The 25,052-nt window shown below is 40.4% G+C and overlaps 1 long non-coding RNA gene across 1 annotated transcript in view; it reads right to left on the bottom strand.

The window, feature by feature from the left end:
- LOC309876770 overlaps window positions 1-25,052 on the bottom strand; it is a 100,084-nt gene that overhangs the window by 32,047 nt on the left and 42,985 nt on the right. The window contains exon 2 of the long non-coding RNA XR_014317252.1: window positions 23,649-23,864. This is a non-coding gene — a long non-coding RNA (uncharacterized lncRNA). The remainder of the gene's footprint in view (window positions 1-23,648; window positions 23,865-25,052) is intronic.

Raw genomic sequence — 25,052 nt, 5'->3', positions numbered from 1 at the left:
CTACACCACCACCAGTACCAGAGCAGCAGCATCCTTTAAAGTCAAAGTTGTTGTTCACAATGCTCCTTGCAAACCCACTTGTTAGTGGGATGGTCAGGTATTTGCAACACCTGTGTACCTGCCTTTGTCCTCTGGGGTCTGGTGCAGTTTCAGGTGTGCTTAGAAGATACTTGAAATGGGTCTGAAAAATGGGGAATGACAAGGAAGAACCTTAAAAATAGATTATATTCTTGAACGTAACTTGTTCATAATCTCTAGCTCATAATAAGGTTCTAAGAAACAGATATTGTAGGTATGAAATATCACATCATAACTGTAAGGAGGAATTAGCTTGAAAGATGAGTTTGGCTCTGGTTGGAAAAGAAATTAAGGGTATTTACTAAACAACTTTATTGTCAGTAAACTAAAATTGTCAACTGTGAAACATTATACCAGGAAAAAAAATAATATATATATATATAATCTTGTTTTATTTTATTATTTTATTTGTCTGTAACTTTTTCTAAAATGCTTCAACTTGGAGGAAGGAAATAATACTAATGAAAATACTTATTTAGCTAGGAAATTTATCAGTTTTGCAATCGAGTATAAATATGGCAATGTTGGCAAAACTGAAAGTATTGACAATAATGTTTCAGTTGCCACACCTTTCTAAACATGGCAAAGCAAAATGAGGTGGGACATGCCTCCTTCAAACTCATTTTCCTGCTCTCACAAGGATGTTCCATCTTAAACTACTAATAGGAAGCTGAAAAATCTTTTTATCCTTTATTAGTAGTATTATTCAGTAATATACTTAGGACAAGGGTGCGATAGGAAAAACAGTAATTTTTACCTCACTCCGTTTTCAGGTAGTTTTCAAGGATACTGCTCTCTAGGAATTGCATGCATTATCCATCCAAAGTTTAGGTAAAACCACAATTTTCCAAATCTTTGATTGTTTGTATTTTTGTATTTGATTGTTCTGATGCAGGAATTTTCTATGGGAGTTGTTCTACAGGAATTCCCCAGGTTAGAGGACAGCTGGTTTGGTTTGTGTTGTTTCCTGTATAACTGCAGACTTCTTCATGGAATGGGTAAAATCTAGGCAAGCAAATCACATTTGTAGATCCTGGACAACCACTTGTCTGAGCATAAGGAATGGGTAGTGGTAGGAATTTTACCACGTATTTGTCAGGCAGCTGCGTAGTTGGGAAGAGCTCTGAGAGTGACAGGGAGTTTATGTATCCTGGAGATGTGCAGAAAAACAAAGGGGAATAAGAAACAAGGGGCAAAAAGTAGGCAGCAAAACCAACATTTGCTGTAGTGGAACTATACTGCTGGTTCATTTTTTTTGGACTTGATTTAGAAAGAAAAATAATACGCACATTTTTTCAGATTTATTATGTTTGGAGGTAGTATATTTAAGCAGAATAGACAGAGTGGGTGATTGGAGTGAGAATCTAATGATTCTATTAATTAATGCAAATTTCAAGGCCAATCAAGAGCTGGAGGATAGAAAACCTTTCTGTTCCCTGAACTGTCAACAAAGTGGAGCCTATTCCATTTCTTGACATTTACAAAGACACACTGGGACAAAACAATAAAAGAAGACAAAACAACACCAAAAGCGGGATCTAGGCACCAGCTCCAGCAGAAGCTGTTATAAAGCCAAGTCAACGATGGCACCAAATCCAAAAGCAGCAATACAGGCTATAGACGGCACTGTATCTTCTTCCTCTCTTTGGCCTCTAACTGAGCCATCTGTGGGGTGTTAGTCCACTCAGTGGCTGACATCCTTCCAAGAACCTTACATTTCCACTCACATCCACCCAGCAATGAACAAATTTCTCCAAATCAGTCCTACAGGACTTGCATTCATGAGGCAGAATGTCCCTCTCCACTCTGCTTCAGAAACACCATGCCACTTGACCTGGTTCTGAATCCCCAACAATTACATTCTTAAAAAAAAATGCACTTAAGAGTTTAACATACAGGACAGTTTAGTATGTGCAAGGACAGCAATGAGTAATGGAATGAACTTAAATTAAGAGATCATTGGGAATAGAACAGCTCACAGTTTATCGTATGACATGGCAGCTGTCAAAATCATAAAACCTAGAAACAGAAGTTGGATTCAGAGATGAAAAGCAAATCTAAACAAGTCTTTGATGACTTCTGCACAATGATGAGCACTGCAGAGCTTATGCCAGTGGAAACAGTGAAGGAAGAAAAGTCAGTCCCTGAAACTGGAAGTAGGCCTTGGGAAAAGTCAGATCCATTCCTCTCTGCTCGATGGATTGTTTGTGCAAACAGTCTGCGTATTTGAGCTCAAGTCTCAGACACAGAGAATGGGAGATTAATACTCTCTACTTCTGTCCTGCCTAATGAGATTGTAAGATCTCTCATTAATTGGTTGTCCCAGTCATAGCACAGCTGAGACCAGACCTCCTTTGGGGCCCCTCTACTTTATGATGCAATTAATGCACATAACCCCATGCCATTTATAGTTCTTGAACCCTAATGTGTAATGTGTACTGGGATGACACTTTTGTCATCAGCAGTTTCTCGCTGGTAGCAGGTCTGCTTTCACTTTGCGTCTTTTGCACCTACCTGTTCTTCTGTGTTACAACCACTGTAAGCTCCTGAGTGCTAGAGCTGATGACAAGCAAGAGCATCATTTTACCAAAGGCCAGAATAAAGCAAAAACAGACTACCTGCAGACATACAACAGGCCAACTCTCCCTTATTTTACTTACAAATTAAGGTTAAGTGGAAAGAATGGTAAAACTCCCCTTGACTTCAACAGGGCCAGCATTTCTCACTCTCATGATAGAAGAAATTTGTCAGGACAAGGAGGGTTTTGCTGATTCTTTTTGTCCCATCTTAACTTTTCCAAAAACAATTCTATTTTTCCACTGAAGAGATTTCTGACTACAACTGTTTCATCATTAGAAAAATCTCTGCTTTGTGCCAGAGATTTCATTCTATGCGTTTATTTATATAGTCTCTGTGCCCCCATGAGCTAACATCCTCATTGCATTTAATAGGCAGTAATGGTGCATGCTAAATAAAGGCTATGTTCTGCTGAAACTGCAAGATGAAACACAAGAGCCCTCCTAACTTCAGGGAGTTTTGCAGAGAGAAAATAGGAAGTGAAACAACTTTAAAAAATGCACACTTTTGTAATGCATTAAAGCCTTCATCGCTTTTGCCAAAACTTCACTTTTAAGAAGAACCAGCTGTGGATTTGATTTCTATGTTTCTCAGCCATAAGTCAATAGAGGATTCAATTTTAAAGCACAAGACCTATAACATATAGTGTGAATCATCTCTTGTCTGCATATAAGATAGCACAGATAGATAACGTGCTTAGTGAAAGCTTTATCACCAAGGAAACACATTCATAAGCATTGAATCTAGCACCTTTACATTTACAACTTACTTTAAAAAAAATGCCAGCTGTAAATAAGTCCATACTCATAACTAGAAATATGTGGTATCTATCACCCATGCCTATTGTAAGAATTACTCATTGCCTAAGAGTGGCAATAGGCAAAGCCCATTTGCAAAAGTTCAGAGCTTCTGGAGATTTGGAGTCTGATCTACCAGAAGTTAATTGTTTCAGAGAGATAATAATTTTTTGGTAATTATGTCCAACCAATCCATAAGTAACCCCTCACAGAATACATTTTATCTAGTGCCACTTGCTATTTCCTAAAGGTCATGGAATCTCTTTTCCTCACCTCTAACGGCTCACCTTTCCTGGGTGCACTATGGGGAAGCATAATTCCAGCAGAGTGGAAATTCAGTCAGCAAATGAGGCATCGACATAAATATTCATGGAGGAAAAAAAACTTTTGAAAAAATCTTGAGAAAAGAGAGTAGGTAATTCACAGCATCCTCAGGAGACCACTAAGATATGCACTGACAATTTACATGGATTTGCCTAAAATTTTGTCTGTAATTTAAGAAGTGTTTTCATACATACTGACTTACCACCTTCTCACCGGTATTGGGACATCTCTTGAACACTGAGCACTTCATCAAAGACAGAACAGTTGCCCAGATGGCATGTGGCACCCATTTGTCATATCCTTGATTTACAGTCTGGGAATTACTCTGCATAGTAAGGGAAATTACTCTGCATATTATTCAGGGAAATGCTTATCTCCCCATATATAAGCAACAGTTGCTCAGTTTTTAAAATATGAGTTTGACTTCCTATCTAGGATTATCTCCCTTTTCCGCACTTTGCAAACCAAGGACCTGCTACGAAGGCATGCCATGGGAGAAACACATGAATTCACAGGGACCGTCTGCGTGTACAAGGTTAAGTTTCTGCATAGCATTAGAAGACATACTGGACATTATCTCAGGGTAGAGTCTCAATGGAGTTCTGCACAGCTTAATATGGCAATGATTCAGTTTCAAGTGAAAAAAATATGCAGGAATAATTTTGAAAATGCTTAATTATGACTTGTTCTGCTTGTGACTGTGGTCACCAATAACACTTTTATTGACCTTGGTAGGAAGAGAAGGAAGCTGATTTTATGTACCTTTAGAAAGCCAGCTCTGAAAAGACACAATATACTTTGAGTATTTGGGTCTTCACAATTAATCCTATAAAGACACACGTTCATAGAGACCTTTCTTTAATTGAGGCTCCTCCAAACTTAATTCATGTCCAGCTCATATATGGTCCTACAAGGCTAAATCAGTACAATTAGATGGACCCATGTGCCAAATCATGACTCAAACCACCAGCAGGCATAATGGAATCCAGTGTCAACAAGGGTCCGAGATGTAAAGTACCAGACTCCAGCACCAAAATTTGACCATTCAGGGAAGAATAAGATAGAAAGAATTACTTTAAAGTCATTGACCATGAAGGAAAAGAACACCCACTGGTGGGTAATGACACAATCTTGACCTTTCACACCACATCTCAGTAAGTATTACTGCATTGTAATTGAGTTCATCAGGTTCCATGAGTACACGCATACTTCCTCCTCCATTTCTGGATATTTTCCATTGGTGTTATACAAAGGACACTACTGTCTACTGGAAGATTGTCTATGCTAAACCAAAGCACGTTCTTTTCAATTGTTTATGTCACACTTGTTTGCAGTTCTCAGTTCCCCCCCATGAGGACAGTGACTAGGGGGCTAGAACATACACTCCTTTTATGAGCACAAAATGAGGGACAATGTTAAGGTTTCCTCCTTTTTTCCCTTTTCCTTTTTTTTTTTTTTTCTAAAGAAAACCTTTTATTCAACCCTGATGCCATAAAAGAAGGTGATGTCATAATTTATGGTATCAAACTGGTTACTAAAATGTCATTACACAAGTGATGTTTTAATTGATGATGTTAAACTGGTTAGCAGCAAAGTGTCAAGTGTCACTTTCATGACATAAACTGCCAGTTATGATTATATAATATCAATTATTCTTTGGAAAACTGCATTAGATCAGTGAGTTCTGAACCAATGTAGTTGGGGCAGGTTCATATTTTTTTAAACGCTGTTCATCCAGTTCTCATTATTAGGAGTAAAATATACTTTGGATGCAGTTTAGACTTTCATAACTTTCCCTTTGAAATATAATACCCATCTTTCCCGTTTGCCCTTTCAGCTGCCATGAGATCAACAGCAAGCTAAAAAGAAAGCAGTGAGATAAATTTTATAGCCTTAACTGAACTTGCCTTGCTCTCTAATCTTACAGAAAACAAACTTTTTAGCTGAAGGTAGACAAAAATAACAAAACATAATTTTAATAGTAGGTTAAATATAGAACATTTGGATTTGCTGACAGGATGTTGGTTACTACGAGCCCTGCTTTGACGCTGGATCTCCTAAAGCTTTAGTGTCCAGCTGCTCTCCAAATTCCACTAAATCTTATTCAGGCACAGAACCAAAAGAGCATATTAGTATCTGAAATTCATGTAGCCAGATCTTAAAAACTTAATCCCTTCTAGGGATAGTTACAAGTAAAAGCAGCAAGTTTAGTTTATGTATACTCTCTGGGTCCAATAGGGCTAGGCTGATTCACTGTTGAAGCTGAGTTTATCCAGTAAGTTTATAGTATTTGCATACATCAAAGCTACATTTTGTTCCTTGCTGTCGGTAACACAACTCCAGCTAACTGGCAAAGCTATTCAGAGATGCTCTGATAACAAATCAGATGCAGTATAACAGGATGAGATTTTTATGGGAATTTCCCAGCTGAAACCATATCTACATGCATTTTATATGAGAACAGGTATGTTCACATTAACAAGAAAAAAACATGCAGCCCTATCTCTTGGTCAAGACTGTCAATGGATTCAATGGATTGCAGATTTGTTCAGGTTTAAGTAAGAGGATTGCTCCAATTGATCAGTGCTGGTACAGATTGTAAAAATGGCAGAAAATTACAACAGAAGGAAAAATGTGGTAAATCCATGCACCTATGCTGACTCAGAAAAACATTAAAGACTGCAAGGACTGTTTTTGCGTGAACAGTCAGCAGCAGGCCCAAAATGTACCTTCTTGCTCAAGGAATGAGTGCAATTTCAGACATCACCAAAAGTAGAATACTCTCCTGAAAAAAAACAAACAACCCCCCAATAAATAAATAAATACATAAATACATAAATAAATTGACCCTAGCAATAGAAACATAAATGTTGGACTTTGGTTCAGCCACACTACCATGTTTATAAAGTGTATCAGAAGGGTAGCTTACTACTAGACATACGTGTTTTTGAGCAGCAAGTTACACTGATATAGGCAACTGAAACAGGCCACACTGTTATTTTCCCGAATTACTTTTTGCTCAGGCCAGTGATGCTCTATAATGAAAGCTGGGTGTAGAGGTGACCACAAGGGCCACACTTCACTCTATTACTTACTAACTTTGACCAGATCAGATACCACATTTCAGGGGAGATATGGAAGGTCCAGGGAAGAACTGCAAAGAGGTAAGGGAGAAGCATAGTAAGAAATGCTCAGAAACACACATGTGATTTTCATTAGGTTTAATGGAGATGGTGGAAATTAATCTGCAGGGCAAGGCTTTGAAAACTTACTTCATGACTTCATCGATGCAAAAATAATCTGTTGTCTTCTTTCATGGGTCTTGTTTTCTACATTGATTTGCACGTTATGAAATTTAGTATTACCCCACTTCCCCAAACTTCCTAAACACCTTAATGGTGATTACTGAGCTGAGCTGTCCAAACAAAACAAAACAAAACAAAACAATACACACAAAAGGAATAAAAAAATGAAAATAAAAAAAAAAAACTGAAAGAGAGAGGTTTGGTATTGATTATCCACATGTACCAGGTATTTTATTACCCATATTTCCCTAGACAGCACTATACCTGCCAGATCTGGGGGAAATACAAAGTCCATTACATATCAGATCTTTCATGCAGGTGGCCAAATAATGCCAGAATTGTGTTTACACCCTTAACCTGGTATCATGTCTTCTCTGTTCCAAAGAGATTCTCATTGGAGTTGGTTACTATTTTTCTCTTTTTGTCTTTAATTTTTGAAAATACACTTTCAAGCCAAAGAGAGCTTGCATCAGACATACAAGCAATGCATCACATCAGTCTAATTTACATAACAAGTCAGATAAAATCTAAGCGTTAAAGCGTGCACGCTTGTCAACAGACAGAAGGTTGGAATCCTGTGAGACAGATGCCTCTTACAAGAGAGACGAGGATAAAAATTCTTTCACATCCTTAGTAGGTCGAGCCTGCCCATCCATGTAGTTGCTGCATTGTGGAAACACACCCATAACACACGGCAATAACGTTCAATCTGCAACACGGCTCAGCTCATGAAAGCAAAATTCCTTCTAACATTTCATTGTAACTGAAAGAAGGAATACAGACACTGGTGGTTTTTCTTCAGATATATTATAATTTATAATTGGTTGTTAATTAATGTCAGATCACAGTGGAATTCCTATGGAATTACATAGTGAATTCTCTTTAATTACCAGTTTATAATTATAAATCTCATTGGAATGAGTAACACAGGAATTCTAGTAAATGAAGATGATCTTGGAAGACTTCTTTGACTAATAAAATCTTCATGTGTGCATCTGAAGGAATTTTAGAACAGTCATCTTCATTTGGAGCAGAAAATATTTTCCATGATGTAGGATTCCCTTTTGTGCATTAAGTTAAAAAAAAAAAAAGCGGGGAGATAAAAAATCCAAAGCATTATTTCACAGCTAGAGCAATTATGTCTTGTGAAATGAAAAAATACATCTTAGGTCTCTTAGCACTACACCTTTCAATCAATGTACACCATAGATCACCAAGGTAAGACCTTCTCCAACACTGCTCTGTGGTTTTGGTGTTCTCTACTGATTGGCTTGCAAAAAGCCACGAAACCAGGCTGAGCTGAGAGAGACCCTCCATGCAGCCACACAGTAGAGGCCTGACTCTGTTCAGGTTGTCATGATCTGGGCTGTGCTTACATATTTGATTGAGTACGAGGTGATTAGAACTGTATGTGTTCGCAGTTAATTAAGTGTACCCATGGTAGTTTGTCCTATGTTCTGTTGCACACATCTGTACCTCCCTAAACGCCTGTGGGTGGAAATTACAGCTAGAACAGCTTTACACCAGAACCCCGCAGACCAAAAGCTGATGCAGTATGTATGTTGTTATGAATTTATTATCTTTTTTCCTCCTTTCAGTTTATCTTTGGGTTGGCTGAAATGAAACAGAACTTGGGAAAAACTTTGCTACACAAAGTACCCACCATGTGGAAGCAGCCCTGTAAGAAGAGTTCTTCCTCCCCAAGGACACGAGTTATATTGTTGAGCCCCTGCTCCCCTGCCTCTAACACTGACGTTGCTTTTCTCTGCTCCTTGCATTTTTCCCCAGTCCTCTCCCAGTTCTGTTTCTCCGTGCCTTTGACTCTGCAGCCCCACATTTCTCCCCTTGTCCCATGCACAGCTGTGGGAATCTGTAAACCTGCCAATTTGCACTTTGTAAGAACTTGTTGCAAATCTGACGGGTTTCATCTTGCGAGCCAAGAAACCCGGGCTTACAACATAATTGATACTAACAAATTGACAGAGGAACTATGGCCCTTACCTAAAATAAAAGACAATCACAATGAATTAAAGGTCATGTTAGAAAGAACTGTGCAGAGGAACACTGGGAAATAAGAACAAATGCAATCCAGGCTACAGCAGAGTTAAACCAGAGATGAATTTGGCTAAATAAAACATAAGAAACCTATTTCCTGTACTAATTACTCCCCTTCTTACAGAAGTGTAATGTTGGCATCAGCCTTCATTCTAAATTGCACCGCAAAACCCCAACACTTAACAGTGTTTTAGCATACACATTAGGCAGGCATTTCACATTCTTATTTTGCCTAGCTGTTGTTTATTTGCTGACAAAGTTTCATGGTAGGTTTTTTCAAGTGGAGAGATGCTCCTTGAACAGCAGAACTGCCAAGAAAACTCACGTTTGGGCTTCGAGAAGTAACCACACAATCTGATTTGATTATCCATTTGTTTTTCATTCCCCTTTCCTAAAGCGTCTCTTTAGTAAATGCAGGCCAGCACCACCAACACAGCAACTACCCGTGCAGGCAGGGCTTTCCATGGAGTACACAGGTTGCAGTCCCTACCACTCAGGCACACGGAGAGTTTCTTCTCATTCATTTTGTCGGCAGGAGAACAAAAACTACAGTACATTAGCAACAGACTTTCATATGGACACTGGAATTAATCAGACTCGAGTTTGCCTTCCCTTAAATCACAGGGTCAGGCTAAGGTGGGGAGAAGAATTTGCAGTTGTATCTTTGCGGGTCCGCATTCCTAATTCTGCCAGAGATAGAGGAGTCCCAGTGTTTGGGATTGCTGATTATTACAATCACCAACAGACACACATACATATTCAGGGAAAGTGTTCGAACTCTCACATTTGTATTCATTTTACTTTGACTTGACTGGAATCATAAAAGGAATGTGTAAACGAGGAGAGCCTGTTGCTGAAATGAAGTTGAATTTTTTCCCCACAGAAACTTGGGTTCATGACAGCTTTTTGTTGGGCAGGACATTAGCCTTTTGTAATTTATTGCTTTTAGATTAAATCTGGGGAAACTCAATACTGCAGTTGAATGATTAGAGCAATACCCCTTGGAGTAATAAATTTTCTTTGGTGCTGTGCATCTCCCGATCATGTTTCCCTTCTAATTACATTTACATAAATGATATTCTGCAAAATTAAATTAACATTCAAACCGTTACACTGGCAAGGAGAGACAAAAATTAGTTACAAACTTACAACCCTAAAAAAAAAAAAAAAATGAAACGACACCTCGTTCTTTCCATGAACTGAAAAGCAGCTATCCCCCAAAGCGTCTCGCACACAACCGATTACTCTAGTTGGTTAAGCACCGACCTAGACGTTCTGCTCCCCCTTTCGGAAGTTTACGGTCCTGGTTTCCACAGGGTCTCATTAAATAGAAGCAATTGGTGACAATCCAAATTTGGTCAGTTAAGTGCTCTATTCAGACCTAGATGTGATTTCTACAGTTTTGGCCATGGCTCTTCCTCAGGGCTTCCCTGTCTTGGCTCCTGCACACCATTCCTCTAGGAGGGAGCCAAAAGGTGCTTGGCGAGGTTCCCTGTGAACTTAGGCTCAGTGCTGTGCTAACATCCTCCCGACCAAGCTGAAGGTTGTTCTTGTTGTCCTTGTGCCCACGGGGCCAGGCTGGCTGGCTAGCAGCACCATGCTGTCCTGGGTTCTTCTCTGCCTGTCGCATGGACACCCAGTGTCACAGAGCAACCTCCACGTTGCTGATAGAAGGTATCATCATTCTGGTGAGGAAAAAGAATGCCAGCCTACCACTGGCTCTTGGTGCCAGTCTTCAGACAGCGTTTCCAAGACCTGAAGTTTAAACCGATTGTGATTTGCAGTGTCAATCAGCCTGAGGTTACTAATCTTCTGACTACTCAATCTGTTTTCTCTGTTCTGTATGACAAACACTAGCTTTTGCAGAGAAAAATTGTTTCCTAATACCTCCTCATAAAGGCATTATTTCTGTTGTCCAGCAGAGGATTTGCCCCTCAGTTAACCACCCCACTGTAAAGAGAGAGTACATCCATTTCCTTTTAGTCTTTTGTCTTGTGCCGTTAACAACCAGTCAAACTGCTTACAGAAGGAACGTATGTCCTACTCTATCAGCATAAGGCACTGCTTGATTTTGTTTATCATGCATCCACTGCACCGAAAATCATAATATTTTCATTCAGAAATTTGTTTGATTACTGAACCTTGTCCTGCCCTCCGGATAAAGAGCACGTGCAGTCATGTCTCTAGTGATATCAATTCTTATACAAGTACACTCAAACACTGTGTTCAATTTTGAGGCATTAGTAATGAAAATGGAAAAAAAATCAATATTTACTATGTATATTATATATAGCACATGTATATACACATATAGCCACATCTGGAACTAAAACTGTCAGCTCTACCCTAAGTGCGTCTATTTGCGTGTAAGTATACTGTGTGTAAATTGGGCATATTGCAGGGGGGAAAAATACAATTTCTGGAGAAAATTTTAACATAAAAATGTCAAAGCTGCTGATTAAATAAAGATTGTGTATATATGATCCTACTTTTCAGTTTGAAAGCTGGATGTTTTCAACATTTCAATTTTTGAAGACAAAGTTTGCATTCAGCGATTGAATTTCTTTGTCGAAATGCATCAACATTTGCATTTTAGCATGTTTCAGTTTACTTGGCAAAGAAATTGCCTTTTTTTTTTTTTTTTTTCTCCCAAAAAACAAGCACTGGGCAGCCTGATATATTTGAAAACCTAACTTAATTTTCCCTAAACTTCACAGTTTCTGTATTTCTACAGGTCCTATAATAAATACAGTTAATTATGTGTAGACATAACATTTAGAGACCATATTTTCTCAAAGTGTTTGATTGCAGTGAGTCATCTGCATGACAATCCTCTTTCCAGGACTGCATTTCATTCCTCACTCTGGCAAATACAATGTGCCAAACACTCTAGAATTTCTGTCAAATAAGCCTGTCTCACAGCATTGTGGCCTAGGCTCATTCAGAGCCATAACTGAATCCTTTGGCATGCAAATTACTTGGAAAGACTGGGCCAATTTGTATGTTTAGGACTGTATGACAAACATATTTCACTGCAAGGAACATTAGGGCATAACAAAAGGTACTGTATGCAAATCACAGGAAGTCTTGGTGCAGGTTCGTTAACCATGACTCCTGGAAAGAACATGAGACCCAGATTTCCATTTGATGCAACATACGCTTCACCCGTGCAAGATGATGATGAACTTCCAGTGAAAACTAAGAGTCAATAAAAAAATCAGAGCAATCAAGGAGATCAGGAACTTCACAGCACCAATCCAGCAGGTACAATTACAACAACAACGTCATACAAGAGAATAATTCAATAAACCTTTCCTTCCTCGAGGACTCAGAGCTGTAGCTCTAGTAGACAAGAACAATATAACTAATATGCCATAACATTAAATCTTAATTTACCTTAGTTCGTTGATATCTCATGTTATTCCCCTTACATTGTCATGGTATTTTTCCCCTGTATTTAAAAAAACATAGCCTCAACACCCATACCAGAGAAGCACAACAAATGTATGTCTGTGAGAGCATTCAGTGAATGATGTGAGAGATTTCTTATGGTTAAGAAAAGCAGTAAAGAGAAAATGTGAGGTTTCATCAACATTATCAAGAATTCACGACTACACACTGGTGTCATTCAGATTGCTGAGATTATCAAGCACTATCAGACTCCAGGTGCATTGGACAGAACCTGTGAATAAGCCAAGACCATCTGCCATCTATGAATAGAAGAGATACATAGATCTAGAAGCAGCATTCTGTATAAGCTTTCTGAAAAAGCTCCAGGGTTGGTTCCAAGCATTTTGAAAGTTATATAAAGCATAGACACTTCATTTAGATCCTGATCCGGAAGGGACACCTGTAGGAATAGCTTGTAATTCCTTTTCTTCAGGGTAGTTTGAAAACTGTGCCTTTATGCTGTCTCTCAGGAACACCAAGATGAAGAAGAGGTTCAAAATTGCATTTGCAGATTATCAAGAGCAACCAGAATAATTAGGAGTTACTTTTATTATAAAGATCAGAGCAATGTCTGCGTATCAGCAGAAGTTAGAAGCAGGCACAGTACTTATGAGCTCCAACACAAATATGGGATGTTGCTCCATCTACAAAGGTTTCCCAAAATTAAGATAACTTATTACTTCATAGGTTAGAGCACAGGCCAAACAGCATTGCAGACAATGGCTAAAGGCAAGGATCAAAAGCAAAATACAATTACATATATCAGTAACTACCTTTAAAAGTTTTAATGCCTCCGAACACCAGATTTGGTGAAGATGCAACTGAAGCAAGGTGCCGGAGTTAAGCAGCTATTTACACAAAGACAACCTAGGCCCTCCTTTCCAAATCAACAACATTAACCTGCTTCTGTGGTGAATGGTTGGATAGTGATGAGATTTTGCAGTGAGACGCCTTCAGAGAGCAGTTAGTACCATGAAGGACTAGAAAACTTAAGCACCTCTGAGTGATATGAAGACCTTCTGTGCTCTTGCAATTTAGTCCTCAGGTAGAATTACTGGAGAAATTGTCTTCCCCTCCACCCCTGAGCAATAACAACAAAAGGTAGTTACAGCAGGTGATTTAAGAATCTGATTGCTGCCAATATAGGGATGTAACATGGTGGGAAGGGGTAGGAAATTGTCTTTGCGGGTACTCTGACAAATTGCAGTGCAGACAGTGAAGCCATTAACAGTACAGAGAACACACCTGAGCCTTCTTCCAAACAATACTGCAGCATAACATGGATGGAAAAACTGAGAGCATGTCATCTCCTTTTTCCAAGCAGAGCACATTAACCGAGGCTTCTGACGGTTTCTGCACTGGGTTACAAGATTAATGGCTGGAGTGGGTAAGATGTCACTCACACAGAGTGGCATCTGCCAGCTCTGCAGGGAAAGGTCCATGCAGATGGTATCTTAAAACACCGTACTTGTTTGTTTTGGTCTTCAGAAACTGGATCACCTTGCAATGCAGTTATTGTCCAGTCTGCTTAGAAAAAGCACTGTAGTAACTTGGGAACAGTAGCTGGCACACTAGCACAAGAAACAAATGGTGAAGAGTTGTTCAACAGCTTGCAGATTGTTGTTTGTCTTGAGATCAGACGCTCTTGGAGAACAACTGTTTAGAAGGTAGAAAACGATACAGGTCAGGAGAGATTTCTACAGTGATTAATCTCACCATTTTAGCCACTCAAAGGTGACTGGCACATAGCAGCTTTAGTACAGTCATTATGTTCAGTTATGAGAATATTAGCAAACCCTCTCGACTGCTTAACATCTCTCACATTTACCACCCTTTGGCACCTCCTTTCAGCAAGACCACAACTGCCAGGGGCTAGGACAGCTGGGGAGTGGCTGCCTTTTGGGCTCCTCCTCTCAGAAAGCATTTTTTTTTGCTCCCCTGGTGCAAACCTCTGGGACTCCTGAGGACAGGACTACCATACCTGCAAGGAGAGCACCACGGTGTCCACAAGGCATGGCAGCAATTAAGAGGAATCGAAGCTCTGTCTCACAGTGCCCATGTTTCTACATTTCTGAATTTGAACTGACTGCTTTTTGTTGTTGTTGATGGTGCTTGAAGATTAAATGTTATGTGCAGCAACAGATGTTAGTGATCTCATTCCGAGCCGAATACCTTTTTACACATGGTTTGGTTGTGCACCAGGGGCCAAGAACTTTGGCTGTAGATAAGCAAAATCAAAATCTGTTTTAACTGGCATATTGAGTCCATTGTCTATAAACATTCGCATTATGAGAATGAGATCAAACCTGCCAAGGGACATTATTATGTTGTGAAATATATTTGCCCATCACAAAAGAATTACTAGAAAAGAGTGGAAAAGTGGTGATTATTGAACTGTGTAGCACTGGCCCAAATCTGTTCAAAAGCTCCACTAATTGCAAGCAAACATGATCTTGGCTAACAGTGAGACAGAGTCACAAATGTTTATACAGAAAACATCCAAGAAAGAGGAGGCAGGGACATTCTTCGAGGAATAAAGCAAAGAAGCACTAGAGCTTGGCAGCTTCTGCCCTGCTTTGATTGGATGGGTGGCAGCTACTAAAGGGCAGCGCCTTAGAGACCATTGCCAGGCTGGATGGGATTTCCCTAGGAATATTAAAACAAAACAAAACAAAACAAAACCACAACAGGCCAGGAAGCAAAAGAAGAAATCCAAATGCTACTGGAGTGCTGCAATATTGATCCATTTTTCAAGCAGTCAGAGATTCTTAATGTAAATAGCAGCAGGTCGCATCAGAAGGAAATCACCAGGAAGATGTCCCAGGAGCTGCTGTTAGAACCGATGTGTTTAAGGAATTTTATTACTATTACTGGTAACGTGGGAGCTGTGTCCGCTTCCAAACAGTGAAGTGAGCAACTTGAGAAGAAAATGTAGGGTTTCACGGCATGAAGTTGCAATGTAACCTCTTCTCATGGATTAAAAACTATTTTCTTTCTCCCCAAAACCAAACACGAAAGCCACCCAGATCCCAAACCTAAGTTTATAGTCACTTCCAGATGCCAGCAGCATCCCCACAAACACCCCAGCTATCTGCTCAGCCTCCCATGTACATCTGAGTGAAACAGCTGCTAAACCAGGCAAAAAAACCCTCTCTTCCCAGTGGTCTATTGACAGGACCTGGGAGACGTCAGCAGGTGTCACGGGAAGAGTCCCACTGAATTCAAAGTTCATTAGACACAGTCAGAACCAAGCTCTTCTTATACAGGCCAAGGAGGTTTAATGGCACACTGCTAGAGATGCCCTTCTGTGTCATGGTATTCGCAGAATCAGAAACCTGTTTGTTGGCTAGAATAAAACATTTGATCGTGTTTTGCTGGGAAAAACACTGTGATTTGCTGTACTGTCCATGATTATTGCTGGTCTTTAACAAAAAAAAAAAAAAAAAAAAAAAAGCTTTTCCTTTTGGTATCGAAATAAAGCTACTTCCTAACATTGCTGAGATGCTGGCTTTCATTATGCGTGGCAAAGGATGGGCTGATGATGCTTTATGATCATTAGCAAGCAACACAGACATTTCTGGAACACAAAATCAAAAATAAGAGCGAGTAGCATTAAAATGTTCTTGGGGCTAATTCCTCTAACCAGAACATGAAAGATTTTTTCATTTTCTGTATGTGAACAGCATTCAAAACAAAGTAATTTCATTATAAAACTGGTTCTTTATTTTTCTGGAACAGCATTGAAGTACTGGAATAGAGTCAAAGTAAAACCTTCTTTTTATGACAACAGCATTTGAGTATTGGATTTCTTATATGATGTGACATCTCATCAGAAGATCCTCCAGGCACTGTACATGGACCACCTCTAACATACAAACATCCAGTATTATCCTTCTGTTTCTCTGTGGTAATAACTCTCCTCCCTTCCAACTTCTTGGAAGTAAAAGCCAGAAGTGTTCAAAACTTTTTATACCATATACACATCTTAAGAAAAGGTGATCACAAAGACTGTTTCCCTCCCCCTGATAACCAAATGGTGCTGCAGTAGCAGTGACACCGCTGTGGGGCTCTCACAGGAAGAGATTTTGAACACGGTCTGGGAAAGAGGACAGTTCTTCAGGCAGTGAGGGCTGCATGACTGCATTGACTTCTGTCAAATTTTGCCAGCCATATCATCAGCCAATGATATGTTTCTGACTGGTGAACTTCTTGCAACGTGATTTAATCGCTGAATCAAAGCATGGAAAATTCTCAAGGTCAGCTCAGTCTCTGCAGACCTTCAGGTCTCTGGATCAACATTTGGAAACTGCCGATTTAATCCATCGTCTGTAATGATGGCTAACAATAGCCTTTTCTTGTTCCAAACTTGCCTGATGAACTCGGTTTGGGCAGTGTGAGAGGTGAGTAGTATCAAGACCTCCCTGTTTACTGCAGTGCAATGCATATGATTTAGATGACATCAAAAAAGTGTCTCGTTTTCAGGAGACCAAAAAGCATGGCACCTTCCAGACTGATTAAACATGGAGATATTACCTTCAGTTTGAGTAAAGATGAAGATATCACTGCATTACAGTTATGTTTAACAGGAGATAAGTGAGATGGTTGCACAGATTTTTTTTTTGCTGTAGAAATGTGGCAACTTAGGGATACACAGGTTATGCACATGCAGGCACCAAGAGATGGAAATTCAATCTGTCATTCACAAAAGATCTTCCTGTTTTGTACCAGCAGAAATGGACAATATTCTCGTGACTATGCACAACCTTCCCAGATACAATTACTGTATCTCTGATCCTCTTTGCATTGCCCTCTACCCATTCAAATACACAAATACTAACTCACAAACGACATCTTACAACAATTTGTTTCTTCCCAGCTTCTTGGAAAACATTTTCTGACCAGATCTACCAGGGCTCTATTCCCTCTTGTTTTCAAATCCCCATCAAGATTATTTTTTAAAAGGTAGGTGCATTCTTCAAAATGAAAAAAATTTACATTATCAAATGAGGGAGTGGGGGAGGAAAGCCGAGTCTGTTATCCCTTCACAATGGACATCCTTGAATTTTTAGGAATTGTTTTGAAGAATATAACCTAACTGCCTGCCTGTTTCACACATCCCTCAGCAGTGAGTTGCTGCTTACGGCAGAGAACACAGTACTGTAACTAATCTGAAATGAAGGAAAACATTTAACCTACAGTCCCTCATATTCAGAACAAATAACTGTCTCCGTGTCCCTTGCACATGTTTGATGGAGTCAGAAACAGGTTATTAATGAAGAATAACTCCATAAAAATGAACTCACTCCAATCAGTCTTCTGGCACTACAACATCAAGGGGAGATGCCAGTCAAGCAGCTAATATTAAACCTGTAAATCTTTACCTATTTAGGATGCTTTAATCATTTCCTATGAATTAATACCATAAAATGTGATTTATAGCTTAAGGAGGAAGATCCTTATAACCATTAATACACAAATCCAATCAACAGACATTTGGAAATTACAGATTCACTGGAGCTGTGTGGTGCTCAACAGAAAACTAATCCTGCCCCCTTTCTCTGCAGGGAAAGAGGGGCTTCAGATAACTGTATAGGTGCTACAGTTCCATCAGTGCTGCATTCCAAGAAACCTCCTCACACAGGCTTCCTTCAACAGATGGTCTTCTTAATTTGGTACAAGGTACAAGATTTATAGGCAACCCTCAGCAACATGGGAAGTGCATAAGGTGTCAGATGAAGCAATAAACAAACAGAAGAGCAATGGCCCCCTGGCAAACAAATTCTGTAACCTTTCAAGGACTGCTATGACCCTGCTGGTCTGACACATATCTGAGAAAAAATACATAATTATTTAGGGCAGCTTTTTTAACACGAAAAAAAATATTTCATTTTCTGTCTGATTTTGCTGCAAATTATTAATGGCAGTGAACAAGGCCCTTTAAGTGTAAAATCCCAGATAGGTTGGGCTTTGCAGAAGCAGCAGCCTGCAGCATGGTCTGTGCAGCATGGTCTCTAGTGCAGCCAGAGATGTCCAGGTGCTTCCTCCTGCGCCCTCACACCTCTCAGCCTCCAACATTTCTCATGACAGCCACCACTGGGCACCAAACACAGCTGCAAACACAGGGACATTTTAGCCACATTTGCTCCATCTTTGTCACAAGTGCCCATCACTTGGTGCCACCTACTCTTGGACATGATTTGTTTGTCTCTTCCCTTTGCCTCAGACATACAGGCTCATTCACATGCTGGTTCTTGCTCTGTGTCCCTAGTTTCTCGCTGGCATCCCTGCAGATCTGCCTGTACTGTATCCCTTCCGTATGCACAAAGGACTAATTTCACCCTTTTCACATTTAAGCATTTGCTTGAGAAACCAAACATAGAAAGTGAATTGCTATTTTTTTCCTTTATCATCCACACAGACAGAAAGTACATTGGCAGGCTGACTCAGGTTTTAGCTGAGCAGAATTATGCTTCGGAGATACCTCCTGTTTTTCACTGACAAGAGGAAGCTTAGGGTTACCAGCTTTCTAATGCGTCACTAAAGTGCTTACAGGACAAAGAATAGACATTTTTCCAATCACTCATTTGTGATTCTTCCTCTCTCAATCTCTCTTTCTTTCTTCAAGACCCTTTCTTTCTTCCCTTGCCTGGTTTATGCAGACAATCTTATTTTAACTAAAAAGAAAGCTTGAGCCATCAGTTCAGGAAGAGATTTTCTAACACGGCTCTCCAGTGGGGACAGCAGGCAGGTGACATACTCTTTATATTTTATTGTAAAGTTTCTTTAACAGCTTTTTAAGCTTTGACTGTTCCAAAAGCCAGACTACCCTGTTGTAAAGACTGATAGTTATATTTTAGGGAGAGAAGGAAAAAAATATAGAAATTGAAACAGTGAGCACTTATTCAGTAGCTGAGAGTAAAGGTTTCAGAGAGCTGGAAACTGCTGCCGAGAAGGATGGCTAAGCTTTTGCCTCAGGGCATTTAAAACTTCCCTTTCTCCTGCTCCATCTTTTCCCTCCTCCAGCATGTCTGCTAAAGATCTCAGCCTCGGGAACAGAACTGGGAGGAAGCCAATCTCCAATTCATCTTGGGATCTTAGAGTTTGATTTAATTTTCCATACGGCCTGACTGCTTCTTTAGTAATGATGTACATCCTGGCTAGCCTGACAAAAGCAGCACTGATTTTCCTGTTGAGCACCAGTGTGATGGAGTTTCATAGGGAACCTGATACACTTACTACTGGTCCAAGTGCAGCAGCACTTAGACAGCATCCGGCTTTGTTATAGACAAAGAAATTGCCAAAATGTCCATTAATTTCAGTGGTACCAGACCAGGCCCATGGAAACAAGATGGAAAGGATAAAAGTCAGGGAATGTGATACAACTGGGAAGACGGAGCAGACAGCATGTTTTGAGAGAGGATGGAGAAGAAGAAACACACAGAAAGGGGGGTAGGTAGGTGCACAGAAAGAACAGTTACTACAGGAAGAATAACAGACACTGTGTTGAAACGAATGCAAGGAAATTTTCTATTTATTGTTCAGAAGAATCCTCTTCTCCTTACCAGAAGGGTTATGATTGATGATTCCTTTTTTTTTTTTTTCTTTCTTTCTTTTTTTTTTTTTTTAAATGAAGCATTTAGCTCAGAGGGTTTTGGAGGGTTCGAAAGGAAAGAACAGCTGTACATGGCAGGAAGAGCTGGTTGGCTGGATCAGACTTCAAGTTCAGTTGCTTTTGTTCCCAATATCTACAAAACCTTTTAAACAAGAACCTTTCCGACACAGAGAGATGTAAAGGAGAAGGAAATCACATACAAAGAAATGGAAAATAGGAAATATATAATAAGGGTTTTGGCTGTTCTTTTTATTTAATGTCATGGGACTATGAATTTTCCTCATTCTCCCTGAATGAAGGCTCTAACTATGTATCTTTGGCAACTGACACAGCAGCAAGAGCTCCAGTTTGATCACTGCGAACATTGCATTGGCTGCACTTTCAAGCCATCCCAGTACCCAGTGACTACTGATTTTGTTGCCAAAACAGCAGGCACACTCACAGTAACACTTTCCCGCCTTAATTCTAATAACAGAGATTACACCAGATAACACCTTCAAAACAAGAATGTTTTCTACTTGGGAAAAACAAGACAAACCCATGTTTACTGACCGCATCTCACCTTAAGTCAGAATTGGTCAACCTATAATAAAGCTCTAACTTACCGCCTGTAGAGCAGTTGAATGAGTCAGTCACTTAAATGCAGTGTTTCAATCCAAATACCTTTGTACACGTTTATTAATATTTCTACGAAGAATATTTTATACTAATAATTAAAGAGTGCACAAGGGCATGAGAAATGTTAGTAGGGCAGTGATTTCTGGGGAGAAAGCACCTGACAGGTAAATATTCACCTCAATCTAGATTAAAACCAACAGAAACTGCACTATTGAACTCCATCTCCTACATTGCCACCCTCGACATACACATTTATACACCTTTACTCTGTACTCTTCAAAACTGGACAAGCACAATTTACTGTAGGAAATGGAAAATGTAAGCTCCTGGCTAATGTCAGCAAAACAAAACAAAACAAACAAACAAAAAAAAAGAAACCAATTTGCTTGCCCATCAAAAATACAGTATTGCGTTTAATGGAGACCACACAGTTGCAGTGGGCAACATGCTATACTCACTTAAGACCCAGTTCATTAAATACTCCCTATATTCTTCATATAAGAAAGAACAGACCACATGTGTGGGGGAGCATAATTTCAAGGAGGCAACATTTTATCTTTGATTTCTATTAGCTCTTTCATGAACACACCACTCAATTCTCTCTGTCTAGTTGCCCCTGCTGTGCCAGTGATCACATAGTATGTAACATCAAGTCTGTCTTTGTCAAGACTGGGATCAATTAGAAGGCCCAACATTCAAATTACGTGTTTGACTCCCAAAGCGATGCTGCACTAATTTCCTGAGAACAACAGAAGGATGTCAAACTGTTCCCCTGCACAGGGTTTTTGTGTTGCATTTTGCATTATGCTTTCACACTGACCCAAACTGAATTTGCACCCACTGCTGTTCATGCTCAGGAGGGCTGCAGGCAGGAGCACCACGTGCCTGGATTCATCTGATTTCACCAGAGGCATCTTGGCTGGGGTCTCAATCACCAAGGCTCTGTAATTAACAAGGGACTACCAGCTCTTCAGCAGATTATTCATCCCATAGTTGACCCACACACTGTCTAAATATGCTTATTTCTCTCTGAAAACCCTAAGAGATTGTCTTTGTTGACTGGGCTATTGATGCAGTGAGGTGGGATTAACCTGGGCCACAACTGCAGTTTATGTAGGGAGAGGCACGTGGAATCAGCACATGGAAATTCCCTCACAGGAGCAGCCGTCGGTTCAGTGATACCCCCAAAACCAGGACAAGAAAAAAAAAATATGAGGGGAACAAAGTTCACAAGCTGCTCCTGAAATCTCCAGCCTCAGGAAAGAAGACAGTAAAAGTTTGTGAATATAAACAGGGACTTTACGGGAACTTGACAAAACCCATACTTTTATAGTTATTTGCACATAATTGCCCGTCACATAATTCACTGCAGAAAAGAGATTCCCTTTGATTCCAGGCAGAACTGGCGAGAGCCCAGGCGTTTCTGTGCAGGGAAAGAACCAAACCCAGAGCCACTTTAATCTGGTCTGGGGAGCGAAGGGAAGTCCTACCACTCCACCACACTGACTTGGATTTAACCAGCTCCTTGCAATTGTGCTTTAACTAAGATTTGCAGTGGAGACTGACTTTAGTTCTATTTGTCCTCTCCAACAAATAAGTGTTGAGTTTAAGTCCCTTCAGTCGCTCCCTCCCCCTGACCTGAAAGCAGTCTCCTGATTAAGGAGATACGGAAAGTTTTAGGAATAGGGCCAAACCAGGGGATATTTTTCTTCTTGGCTCTTTTCAACTTGAATGGGGCTGTATTATGGAAGGCTGTCTTGCTAGTCTGAGCAGGAAAACCTCACGAACATTACTGCACAGTTTCATAAAAACTTAAAGACTGTCCAGAATTCTTTTGTCAACTCCAAAATATGCATCAGTAATCCTAATTCATTCACACTGAACAAAATAGTTGAAAACACTAGTTCTCCCAATATACATGCCTTAAGAAATGAGTAGTTCCACAGTAGCAAGAGACATTTATATTTTGAACACTAACCTAACTTTTAAACTCCTGTAGGAGACTCTAAAATCGTTTAGCAAGAAGGGCTTTCTAAGCTGAGAATCAAGCTGTGAGAAAGAATAAAAAAAAAGAGCATTCATTTAAACATTTTCAGAAGCCCCTAAAAATGCCATTTTCACACAGTAAATCCGCTGCACTTGAATGTCTGCTGGCTTTCTGAAAGGAATGCTCTTCACTGGGATGCAGCCTGCTGTGGTCAAGTATGATGGAAATAAAAGTGTTGCTAATGGTGATTGAAAAGGATTCCCACTGCTGCTGGCCAGTGTTGGTTTTAGATGGGCCAACTCTGTCGAACAGAGAGCAACGGGAGACAGTAAACTTCTCTAAGGCTCTCTAAACTTTGAGTCACCTCTGCTCCCTTCCTTTTAATGCTAGCCTGTCCCCTTGTTTCTCCACCAAGCTTTATGTTAACTTAGCCCGGACCAGACTTTTACTGGAAATGTAAAGATGTAGATTTTCACATAAACTGAGCAATGCCAAAAAGAAACGAGCCGTGTGAATGGGCATTAGCACAGCAGCAAGTCAACAAGCCCCCACAACGTGTGCATTGTGGGTCAGCCCAAGAAACAGTCTTCATTCCAGCAAATATCCCACTTTCCGTTTTAACTGTGATACTTTATATTGATCACAGGGCTCCGTTGTGGCAAACGTCTTGCTTCTTTAAGAAAAAAAGAGCTTTGTACAGCAACACAGGCACGCAGAAACTTTGCAATTAAGGCACAGATAGTAAGTGGCAACCCTAAGGGCAGGCAGTAAGGCTGAGGCAGGGAAGCGGGAATTTGGCTTCTGCCTCGTGAATCCCAGTTTGGTGCATTAAGCACAAGACCTACCTCTCCTCCTCAGCAGGATCTGACTTCTTTTAATGGCTCATACAGGGAGTTCTGCCTCACGTACCGCAGGATCAGCATGGCTCCACTGCAGATCGCCAGTAGTGGCTGATAGTTTAACTGGACTCCATCTCTCCGTATAGCTGATTAATTACATTGCCTCGAGACTTCAGAAGTGTCCTGCACCTTCAGGCTCTGAGGAAAGTTGGTAATCCGGGCCTGCAGCCACAGGGAAAGGAAATCAATTAAGGCCATTAAGGAGGAGAAAAAATCAGAAAGAATTAAGTAAAACCTGTCTTTCCTGGGAGTGGACTTTTCACACACTGAAAGAGCAGGCATCCCATGGGCTTTGCAACAGTGACCACGCTGAGGACCTTTGGGGTCCCCTGGTGGTTCCACCTGCATGTATGGATGTGCCTCCAGAGGGGGGCTGCTTGTGGGTCTGCCCTCCTGGGCCCCAGCCAGCGAGTATATACAGCTGTATGGCTCAGGAACCTGGGATGGCTGAAAACCAACCTGGCAAGATACGAGGGGTAACCCAAGGGGTTACTTGGGCTGGGAGGATGGTAGCCAGGCCGAGATGGCAGCCCTACAGCACAACTTTGGGTGTGTAAAAACGTCTGTCAACCTACAGCCTCTGAGGTGGAAAGTAGCAGGTTACACACTTCTTCCCTGATGCCCGATTTCTGTCTGAGTTGAACAGCAAGGCCTACGTGAGTTTTTTGCTCAAGGCCCTCTTGACTGATCCACCCCAGTACAAACCATGCACTCCATCAGCATCTCCTAGGATTTCAGCTCTGTTGCACTCTGTTTACTCACTCTATGAGCCTTGGCAGGGGGCATTAATGGAGAAGATGAAACAAAATTGTAAAGATATTTTTAAAGGAGACCTTGATGGCTGCAAAATACTTTCAGTTCAGTACATACATTCCCAGCAACAGAACTGGACCTTCTTAGGCTATTTGTGGTATATTAAGAGCATATCCAGGTCTAGAAGACAATCTCACATGGCACAATGCAAGTAGTAATTGGTCCCTCTTCACACTGCTCTTTTTTGATCAGTCTAACTTAGCCTTCTTCAGCAAAATACCAAGCTGTGGATCAAAGACTCCAGAGAATGTTCAATTTCAGGCCCCAAAATACACACAGATGTGCAGCAATTCTTGACAGATTTTTTTTTCCTCTCCTACCCTCTCCCTTCTATGTATTTATTGCAAGTGCCCAAATACAACAGTAATAATTTTGTGTCACCCTTTAACATATACTTCTCATTGCACTGATGACCAAGAAATACAACTCTGGCATCCCACAGATACTTGCTCCCCTAATCCCATTCTCTGGCAAACACCATTGCCCAGCTGAGACAGTAGCTAGCTCTCAAGTCAGTCTGTGCTAATTCTGAGTGCA

This window comes from Aythya marila (assembly GCF_965140915.1).
Source record: "Aythya marila genome assembly, chromosome: 3".
In the NCBI taxonomy this organism is placed as follows: Eukaryota; Metazoa; Chordata; class Aves; order Anseriformes; family Anatidae; genus Aythya; species Aythya marila.
Note: the sequence above shows the minus strand (reverse complement) of the source record. Positions and strands in the feature narration are given on the sequence as shown.